General features: G+C 42.9%; 1 pseudogene; it reads left to right on the top strand.

Moving 5' to 3' along the window:
* Positions 1 to 5,838: 5,838 nt before the first annotated feature.
* LOC102810845 overlaps positions 5,839 to 9,441 on the top strand; it is a 9,208-nt pseudogene continuing 5,605 nt past the window's right edge.

The raw sequence follows: 9,441 nt of genomic DNA, 5'->3' as shown, positions 1-9,441 counted from the left end.
GAGTGGTTTAAAATCAGGAAAGATGTGTGCTAGGATTGTATTCTTTTACCATAGTGATTCTATTTGTATGCTGAGCAAATAACCTGCAAAGCTGGGCTATATGAAGAAGAATGTGACAGCAGGATTGGAGGAAGGCTTATTAACCACCTGTGATATGAAGATGACCCAATCTTGTTTGCTAAAAGCAAAGAGGACTTAAAGCACTTGATGATAAAAATCAAAGAATATAGCCTTCAGTATAGATTCCAATTCAATGTAAAGAAAACAAAAATCCTCACAACTGGGCCAATTAAAAACAGCATGCTAAATGGAGAAAAGATTAAAGTTGAGAAGAATTTCATTTTATTTGGATCCACAATCAATGCTCATGGAAGCAGCAGTCAAGAAATCAAACACTGTACTGCACTGGACAAATCTGCTTCAACAGACCTCTTTATTTATTTATTTTTTAAATGTTTTATTGTGAATTATGTGATAGTTTACATGGGAGAACATTAGTTTTACATCCATCCTGTTGTATATCATTTCATTGCTATGGTTACAATCCCCTCTATGCATCATCAACCAACCAAAGGGTATACCCTGCAAGCCTGCCCCCTGGTTGTCAGCACACAGCTCCTCTCCCTTTCTGTGTCTAACGTCCCCAGCCGCTCCATCTCTCCACATCATCATCTCTGCCTCCATCTCAGGCATCACTGCTTCTCTGGGTAGGGTCCCGCTCTCCGCTCTTCTCCCTTGATGGTCCTAGGGACCTCTGCTCCTAGACTGCAAAGTCAATCACTCCCCTCCTTTTGCTACAAAAATAGTTACTTCTTAATTATTTACTCGCAAACTTTAAAGACCCCAGACACAGTTTCACCAGGTTAGGATGTAGAACATTATCTTGGTGAACTGTGCTTTTTCACAAGATGTCCCCTGAGACTATGGTCCTTAGCCTTCATGTCCAATGGTTCAGTCCTGATGTCTACCTTTACATTTCCAACCCTCACAGTCAACAGACCTCTTTAAAAGAGCTTCACCTTGAGGACTAAGCTGCACTTAACAAAAGTCATAGTATTTTTAATCACCTCATGTTTGTCTAGCATATGAAAACTGGACAGTGAATAAGGGAGACTGGAGATGAATTGATACATTTGAATTGTGGTGTTGACAAAGAATTTTGAAAGTTCCATAGACTTCCAGAAGAATAAAAAAATCTGTCTTGGAAGCAGTACAACCAGAATGCACCTTAGAAGTGAAGATGGGAAGACTTCATCTCATGTACTTTGTTGATATCAGGACATGCTATCAGGAGGGACCTGTCCTTGGAAAAGGACATCATGTTTGGTAAAGTAGAGGGTCAGTGAAAAAGAGGAAGACCCTCAGTGAGCTGGATTGGCACAGTGGCAGTATCAATGGGCTCAAATACAACAACAATTGTGAGGATGGCACAGAACTGGGCAGTGTTGTGTCCTGTTGTGTATGGGGGGCTCTGTGAATCAGAACTGGCTTGAAGGTATATAACAACAACAACTCTTCATTTCCAGCTGCAGGCATGATGGAAAGGATGCTTTAGTCTGATTCTGGATGAAACGTGTTGATTCATTTAGCTGTTGCTAAACAACTACTGTTCACCATGTCTTGTGTTAGGTCCTGGGGGATATAGGTTACAGGACCATGACTGAACCATGGTCCCTGCCCTGGAAGACCAGATAGTCTAATGAAGTTTCTAATATTGGATTTTATCAGAGCTAGAAACCTTTTTAGTTGGAGCCTCAAGACTTGGGCCAAATCAAAATGTTCAAAGATGGAATCAGGAAAACAGTAAGAAGAACTCGTTGGGAGGAGGAAAGAAAGAAAGAAGAAGGAGTAGTTGGTGTGCTTTTTTTGTGTTGTTTTGTTTTGTTTTTTAAAGGAACCTAAAGCACAAAATTACTAAAGGTAGAATTTCTGGTACAATGATTGGCTGATGCAGAGAGGGACTTTGTTGTTGTTGTTAAGTGCTGTTGAGTCGATTCCCACTCATAGCAACCCTATATAAGGTTTCCAAGGAAAAGTTGGTGGGTTTGGACTACTAACCTTGTGGTTAGCAGTCCAGTGCTTATCCTACAGCACCACACCAGGAGGGAATTTAGGGAACAGTTAAGCTACTATCACCTTCACTTAGCAAAAACCTATCTCAGGGTCTTCAAAACCAACTGTCTTTGCCTGGGTTTTCTAGAGAAGCAAAACCAAGGAAACGTATATATGTGCATCTATAAGGAGAGGTTTATTATCTTCCAGTTATAGAGTCCCAGGTCCCCAGTGGAAGAGTTTCTCCCTCGTGCCCATTATATTAGAAGCAGGCCACACCCCCAAGGAGGCATTCCTTCCACTGATTGGCTGCTCATAGCCGCTCATCAGGGAGCTAACTACGGCTGTATTAGGTTTCATCCCCATGGGAATAAGCTCATTTCCCAACTGCTAAACCTCTGGAAACCCTAACCATTACATTACCACTCCCAGAAAAACCTCTTGAGAGGTCAAAGGAAATTTTCTGACTCACTCGCAGATTGAAGTCGTGGTGTGGTGCCTCAGAATAATGTTCTGGACTGAAAAGTCGGTCTGAACTACAAGGTCGGTGTTTCAAACTCAGCACCTGCTCCTCAGACACCCTAGGGTCGCTATGATTTGGAACCTTAGTAACAACACCAAGTGGAGTCCTGGTGTGGAACTGTAGCATAAGTACTGAGCTGCGAACCCAAAGGTCAGAGGTTCAAACCCATGAGTTGCTCCTCAGAAACCCTATACATGGTCACTGTGCAAACAGTTAAGCACTCCGCTGCTAATTCAAAGGATGGAGGTTTGAGTTCATTCAATGGGTTCTGCAGGATAAAGACCTGGCAACCTCCTCCCATACAGATTGTTGTTGTTAAGTGCTGTCCAGTCGGTTCTGACCCATAGCGACCCTGAACAGGGTTTCCCTAGGCTGTAAATCTTTACGGGAACAGAAAGCCTCATCTTTCTCCCATGGAGCAGCTGGTAGTTTCGAACTGCTGACCTTGCGGTTCCTAGTCTGATTCGTAACCACTACGTTACCAGAACTCCTTCCCATACAGATTACAGCCTAGAAAACCCTCTGGGGCCACTCACATAGGGTTAATATGACTTAAAATGAAGTCCATGGCATCTAACAACAAGGAGTCTGTGTGTCAAATAAGGGCAAATAATGAGCCCATTTACTGGCCACCTGTTTATATCTATTCACAGGCCAATACCACCGTCTGGAGTCCTGGTGTGGCACTGTAGGAAAAGCATTAGACCACAAGGTCAGTTTGAACCACAAGGTCGGTGGTTCAAACCCACTAGCCAATCCTAGGAAACCCTATACAGGGTGGCTATGGATCTGAAATGACTTGACAGCACTTAACAGCAATAACACACTACAGTCTAGGACATTCATCTAGCACTTTTCAGTTTGAAAAACCTACTGATTCCAACTCATTGCGATCCTATATAGGGTTCCCGAGGCTGTAAATCTTTACTGGAGCAAAAAGTCTCCCAGCCCACCTGGTCATCAAGAGCGTGCTGCGAGTTATATCAGATCTCCCTCTCTGGCTGATGAGATAACGAGACTCAGAAAATGAGGTGGCATGCTAAAGACCACACAGCCAGGAAGTGGTGGGGCTAGGACCTGAAACCTGATCTTTGGACCCCAAACCAGTTTGTTTTAAAAAAAAATTCCTCCAACACTCTGCAAGTACTTTCAGAAGCAAGAACAGTAAAGCCATCACAAGAGCCTCACTGTACCTTTTATGAATTTATGGGAGGAGTCCTGGAGTGGCTCTGTAGGATAAGCACTGTACTACTAACCTCAAGATCAGCAGTTCAAATCCACCAGCCACTCCATAGAAATCCTATACATGGTTGCTGTGAGTCAGAGCTGACTGGACGGCACTGAACAACAACAACATTCTCAGTATCAAAGGAAGCTTTGGTTGGGGAAATGGTGCTAAGAAAGGTTGGAGGTTCAAAGCCTCTCAGAGGAACCGCAGAAAGAAGGCCAAAGAACTCTTGTTTATGTGAATTTTCTCTATCTGTTGTTGTTGAGTGCCGCTGAGTCAGTTCGATGCAAATCTACCCTCTCTAGGGTTTCTTAGGAGCAGCTGGTGAGTTTGAACTACTGAGCTTACAGTTCAAACCGACCTTACGGTCCAGTGCTTATCCTACAGCGCCTCACCAGGACACCCTTACCTATCTATATTTACCATATTCAAAATTAAAATGGAATTATAAAAATACTCAATTCACTTAAAATTAACAGTCATAAACTCTATACATAGTAATGTTTTATGAAAAATTATTATTTCCAAAACAAGAAAAATTTAGTGTGAACAGTGGCACTGACTGGCATTTTTACTGCCCTCGCTATAATGTCTGGCTTGAATAGAAAATAGCTGGATTCCCATAGCTGCTGTGGTATTCAATCTGTTGCAGTATTTATGTCATGTAATCTGTAGAAAATGACAATGTACACTCATGAGAAAATGAAATAGTATCTTCATGTGATTATGAAAATAGTTTTGACCTTGTAAACTCCAAAGGGATTCACCGGGAGTCGCAAAGGGTTAATGTTCTTGATTGCTAAGCAAAAGATTGGAACTTCAAGTTCATCCGGAGGTATCTCAGGAGAAAAGTCTAGCAATGTACTTCCTAAAACCCAGCTACTGAAAACCCTGTGAGCACAGTTCTACTCTGACACGCATGGGGTTGCCGTGAGGCACAATTAACTCAACAGCAACCAGTTGGTTTTAAACCCCAAAGAGTCTCGGTCCCTGGACTACTCTTTGAGAACTGTTTATCTAATGCATTGTCTAAACAATGATGGACATTATAAAGTTGTATTACAAAGATGGGCATTATAGGTTTCTATAGTAGAAAAGGGAGTCCTGGTGTAGTGCTGTAGGATAAGCACTGGACTTTTAATCACAAGGTTGGTAGTTCAAACCCACCAGCCACTCCTCAGAAACCCTTATACAGGGTTGCTGAGTCAGAAAAGACTAGACAGAACTTAACAACAACATAGTAGGAAAAGTCACCCGGGTGCTAGGCCTGTTGGATCATTAGAACTGAGATGAACAAATGTCCAGGGTCCTGCAGCTGGCAAGGGTTAGTCCACCCTGGACCAATACGGTAACCTGTAGACACATTTTTATTAGCTTCGTTTTTACTAGAGCATAAAGAATTTATCAAGGTCATTTACTAAAGGACAGTGGCTAAGAGTTTGCATTTGCAGTCAACCCTTTGGTTTAGTCCTGGCTCTGCAGCTCATGATATGACCTTGGGCTAGTTATTGAATTTCTGTTTCTGCATGTAAAAAGCAGCAGCCCTTTTTTCCCACTGAGCTGTTGTGAGGATGAAATAAGCTAATCTGTGCTAAGTCCATAAAAAATGGTGGCTGATGCATGGTGCAGCATTACCGAAGTGTATTCTAGTTGTTGTTGTTGTTGTTAAATACCATGGAGTCAGTTCTGACTTAAAGCGACCCTCTACAGCATTTCCAAGAATTACCGAAGTGTTTACTGCTACTAATAATTTGAGGGCTTGTTGATCATGTGCCAGGTTATGCACTTTATGATACCACCCTGGGTCACTTTGACTCTAACACTTGCTCTTAAAAGCCAAACAACAACAAAAAACTGAATGATATAAGCAATGTATTTGACAGAAAACATTAAAAAGCAAACAAAGACCCTGTGTTCATTGCTTGGTTACTTCCTTTCTGACTCTAGCTTAACAGGGAACTTTCTTCTTGGTCGATGCACACCTTGTCTAACAATGCTGGTCACTCTGGGGCTTTCCCTCCCACTCCTGGTCCAGATGGGTAAAGGCTCCTTCAAGCATGTCTTGATGCTGGAAATGCTGGAGGCAGAGTGGGAGCATGGCATCACCACTGGCACCTCCCTGTGGAGGCTAAAGACCAGCGAATACTACCTCACCATCATTGATGCCCCAGGTCACCATGACTTCATCAAGAACATGATCACAGGCACCTCCAAGGACCCATTGGGGTGATACCAACCCTGCTATGGGTGGGCAGTGGGTATCCTAGGCCAGGTCTGAGCTAGGCCTTCTTTCCTCTGTCTCTGGGGTCAGTGGTGTGGGCAACTTTGAGGCTGGCATCTCCAAGAACGGACTGGCCTGTAAGCACACACTGCTGGCCTATCCACTGGCTGTGAAGCTCATTGAGGTGGTCAACAAGATGGAAACCACAGAGCTGCATTACAGTAGTGCACACTTTGAGAACACCAACCAATGAAGGACTGTATCAAGGAGATTGGTCCAACACTGAAGCTGGGAACTTTGTGCCCATCTTTAACTAGCATGAGAACAACATGGTGGTTGCCAGCTGAAATGTGAGGACTGATGAATCAGGGCCGATGAAATGAGACTTTCCTACTCAAATCTTTGTGCTTTTACTATTGTTGTTGCGAAGTGCATTCGAGTCGATTCCGACCCATAGCGACTTTGTATAGGGTTTCCAAGGAGAAGCTGGTAAGCTTGAACTGCTGCCGACCTTACAGTTCAAACAGCTTTGCAGTCTGGCGCATTAACCCACAGCGCCACACCATGAGACCCAAGATTTACAGGGTGTTTATGGACCAAGTACTGGGAATGATCTTCATCTCCATGTGACTGTTGTTAAGAGTCGTGGAGTCCTTTCCGATTCATAATGACCCTGTATAGGGTTTCCAAGGAGCAGCTGGTGGGTTTGAATTGCCAAGTTTGTGGTTCAAACCAACCTTGAGGTTGAGTGCTTGTTCTATGATGCCACACCAGGACTCACATCTCCATGTGAGACAGCCCCCATTTTACAGATAAACAGAGGTTGTGTCTTACTCAAGATTACTGACTTGATGGCACTTAACAACAACATAGTTAACCTAATTTTTTGTGCAGGTAGTTCTAGGTATTCACACCTGGGCTCAAACTACACATACTGTTCTATAACACTTAAAAAAAATAAAGTCATAACTTTATTTTTAAATAGTATACATTTTCAAGTATAAATAATGTAACTGACCCAATAATAAGGCATACATTCCTACTCTCATAATCTCCTCTCCTTATATTTTTAGAAGTAGTCCTTCTTTCATTTTTTTAAAGCTTTTATTGTGAATTCAGTGATAGTTTACATGGGAGAACATTGGTTTTGCACTCATCCTATCGTATTTTGTTTCACTGCAACGATGACAATCCCCTCCACGCATCATCATTTAGTATTTGCTTCTATTCCCTCTGGTTGTTTTTGTTTTCTTGATGTACACTAAAACCACGCAGGAATATACAATCATTTAAATAACCAAAGGGCACATTCTGTAAGCCTGTCTCCTGGCCACCAGCACACAGCCTTTCTCTTTCCATGAGTCTAGAGTCTTCAGCTGCTCTCTCCCTCCATGTCATCATCTCTGCCTCCATTTCTGGTGTCGTTGCTTCTCTGGTTAGGATCCCACGTTCTGCTCATGCTCTTTTCTCCTGATGGTCCTAGGGTCCTCTGTTCCTGGACTGCAAGATTAACTACTTACCGCTTTATGTCACAAAACTTCTACCTTTACAATTGTGACCATCACAATTAGTCATGATAACAATTACTCACTATTGAATAAAGAGAATCCTATCCTCACCTCCTTTCACCAGACCCATCTAGACAAGAAGAAAACTATTCAGTGGGGATTCTAACCCCTGCCCTGCCCCCCACACACTCTGAAACTAAACTCCTTCTTGAAAATTTGTAAGCCAGTCACTTTGTGCCTTTATAGCCCCTGCTCCCATTTTAGGCAGCCAATGTCTAATTTGCCCCTCCCTATTAATTCTGTTGTGGTGCTGTGGTTTAATGTGCCAGACTGCAAAGCCATTTGAACTGCAAGGTCAACAGTGCAAGCTCACCAGCTGTTCCTTGGAAACCCTATACAGGGTCGCTATGGGTCAGAATCGACTTGACGGCACTTAACAACAACATTAATCCCGCATATTGAGGGGATAGGCTTGATCCGTGATGTGAAGACTCCTTCCCTCTCAGTTGGTATTTTGAGCTACTACAGCCATAAGTACAGGTGAAGTTAATCAAATTGTAGCAATTTACACTTGCTTCCTTTATCAAATTTCTTTATCTTCCTCTAGTCAAGCTCTGATCATTAAGCCGTTGAAGCTAGTTCAAATAGGTACTATCTGCAAGTTTGGGTATTCTTGTGCATCTCTCCCCACTTCATATCAACTGGATGCTTCACTCTCAGCTCTAGCCTGCCATGGCTAGATCAGCGTCCATGGGCTCAGGAGTTCGTAAGTCTCCCTAAACTTTGGATCAATCAGCCCTTCCTCTTCTGTCTCTCATCTCAAGGTCAACGGGAGTCTGTGGAACATAATTGAACTCAGCCCAAATCTTCATTACTGACTTCCCCCCACTTCTATTCACATGTAAACCAACGTGGTTGCCAGTGAGCTTACATGCCTGCCTGCTCATGTGCTCCCTTTGAGTTTCTGTCTTGGAGAGGGGTTTGTCCTGAAGGGACTTGATTGACTTGATGGCTCCCTGGCAAACAACTTGCTTGTTCTTGTAATAACAAAATAGACTGCCGTTTTTGTTTTTACTTGTGGGTCTTTCGTTCAGAAAGTATCTTCTGTTCCTCTAGCCGCTCCAGGCTGGTCTGCATGTCCTTTCAAGTGGGAATGTCCCACCTCAGAAGGTTCTGGATGAGGCTCAGGATTCCACGTAAGGTCCTGTATACTATAAAGGTTCTGCAAGAAGCCTGTTTCACTGGGCAAGTTCTAGAACCTCTTTTAGGGATTCCAATCAGTTATAGGCTGAAGACAGGATTACAAGCTTTCTATAATCAGATTTCTCTATATTCCTTTCTATCCCACTCAAGTATCTATTTTACAATAGTAGGCAAGGGAAACCAATATCCGTAAGATAGTCAACTATCTTAACTTTTAATTTAATTTTTTTTGACACTTAGGCTATGCTGAATAATCAATGAATTTGCTCTATTGTATCTCATAGCTTCCTATGGTTCTTTGTTTAGCCATGTGTTAGGCTGGGTTTTCTAGAGAAGCAAAACCAGTGAAATATATGTATGTGTGTGTGTGTGTATGAGTGTATGTGTGTGTAGTCCTGGTGTGGCACTGTAGGATAAGCAATGGACTACAAGGTCAGTTTGAACTGAAACTGGTCAGTGGTTCAAATCCACCATCCACGCCTCGAAAACTCCATACAGGGTCAATATGACTTGGAACTGACTCAACAGCACTAAACACCACCATCAACATATATATGTTGTTGTTGTTGTTATGTGCCAGGGAGTCCGTTCCGACTCATAGCGACCCTGTACAGGGTTTCTGAGGCTGTAAATCTTTACGGGAGCAGAAAGCCTCATCTTTCTCCCATGGAACATCTGGTAGTTTCGAACTGCTGACCTTGCGGTT

This window comes from Chrysochloris asiatica, unplaced genomic scaffold, assembly GCF_000296735.1.
Source record: "Chrysochloris asiatica unplaced genomic scaffold, ChrAsi1.0 scaffold00047, whole genome shotgun sequence".
Taxonomy (NCBI): domain Eukaryota; kingdom Metazoa; phylum Chordata; class Mammalia; order Afrosoricida; family Chrysochloridae; genus Chrysochloris; species Chrysochloris asiatica.
The sequence above is the reverse complement of the archived record's forward strand: the minus strand, read 5'-3'. Positions and strand labels throughout refer to the sequence as shown.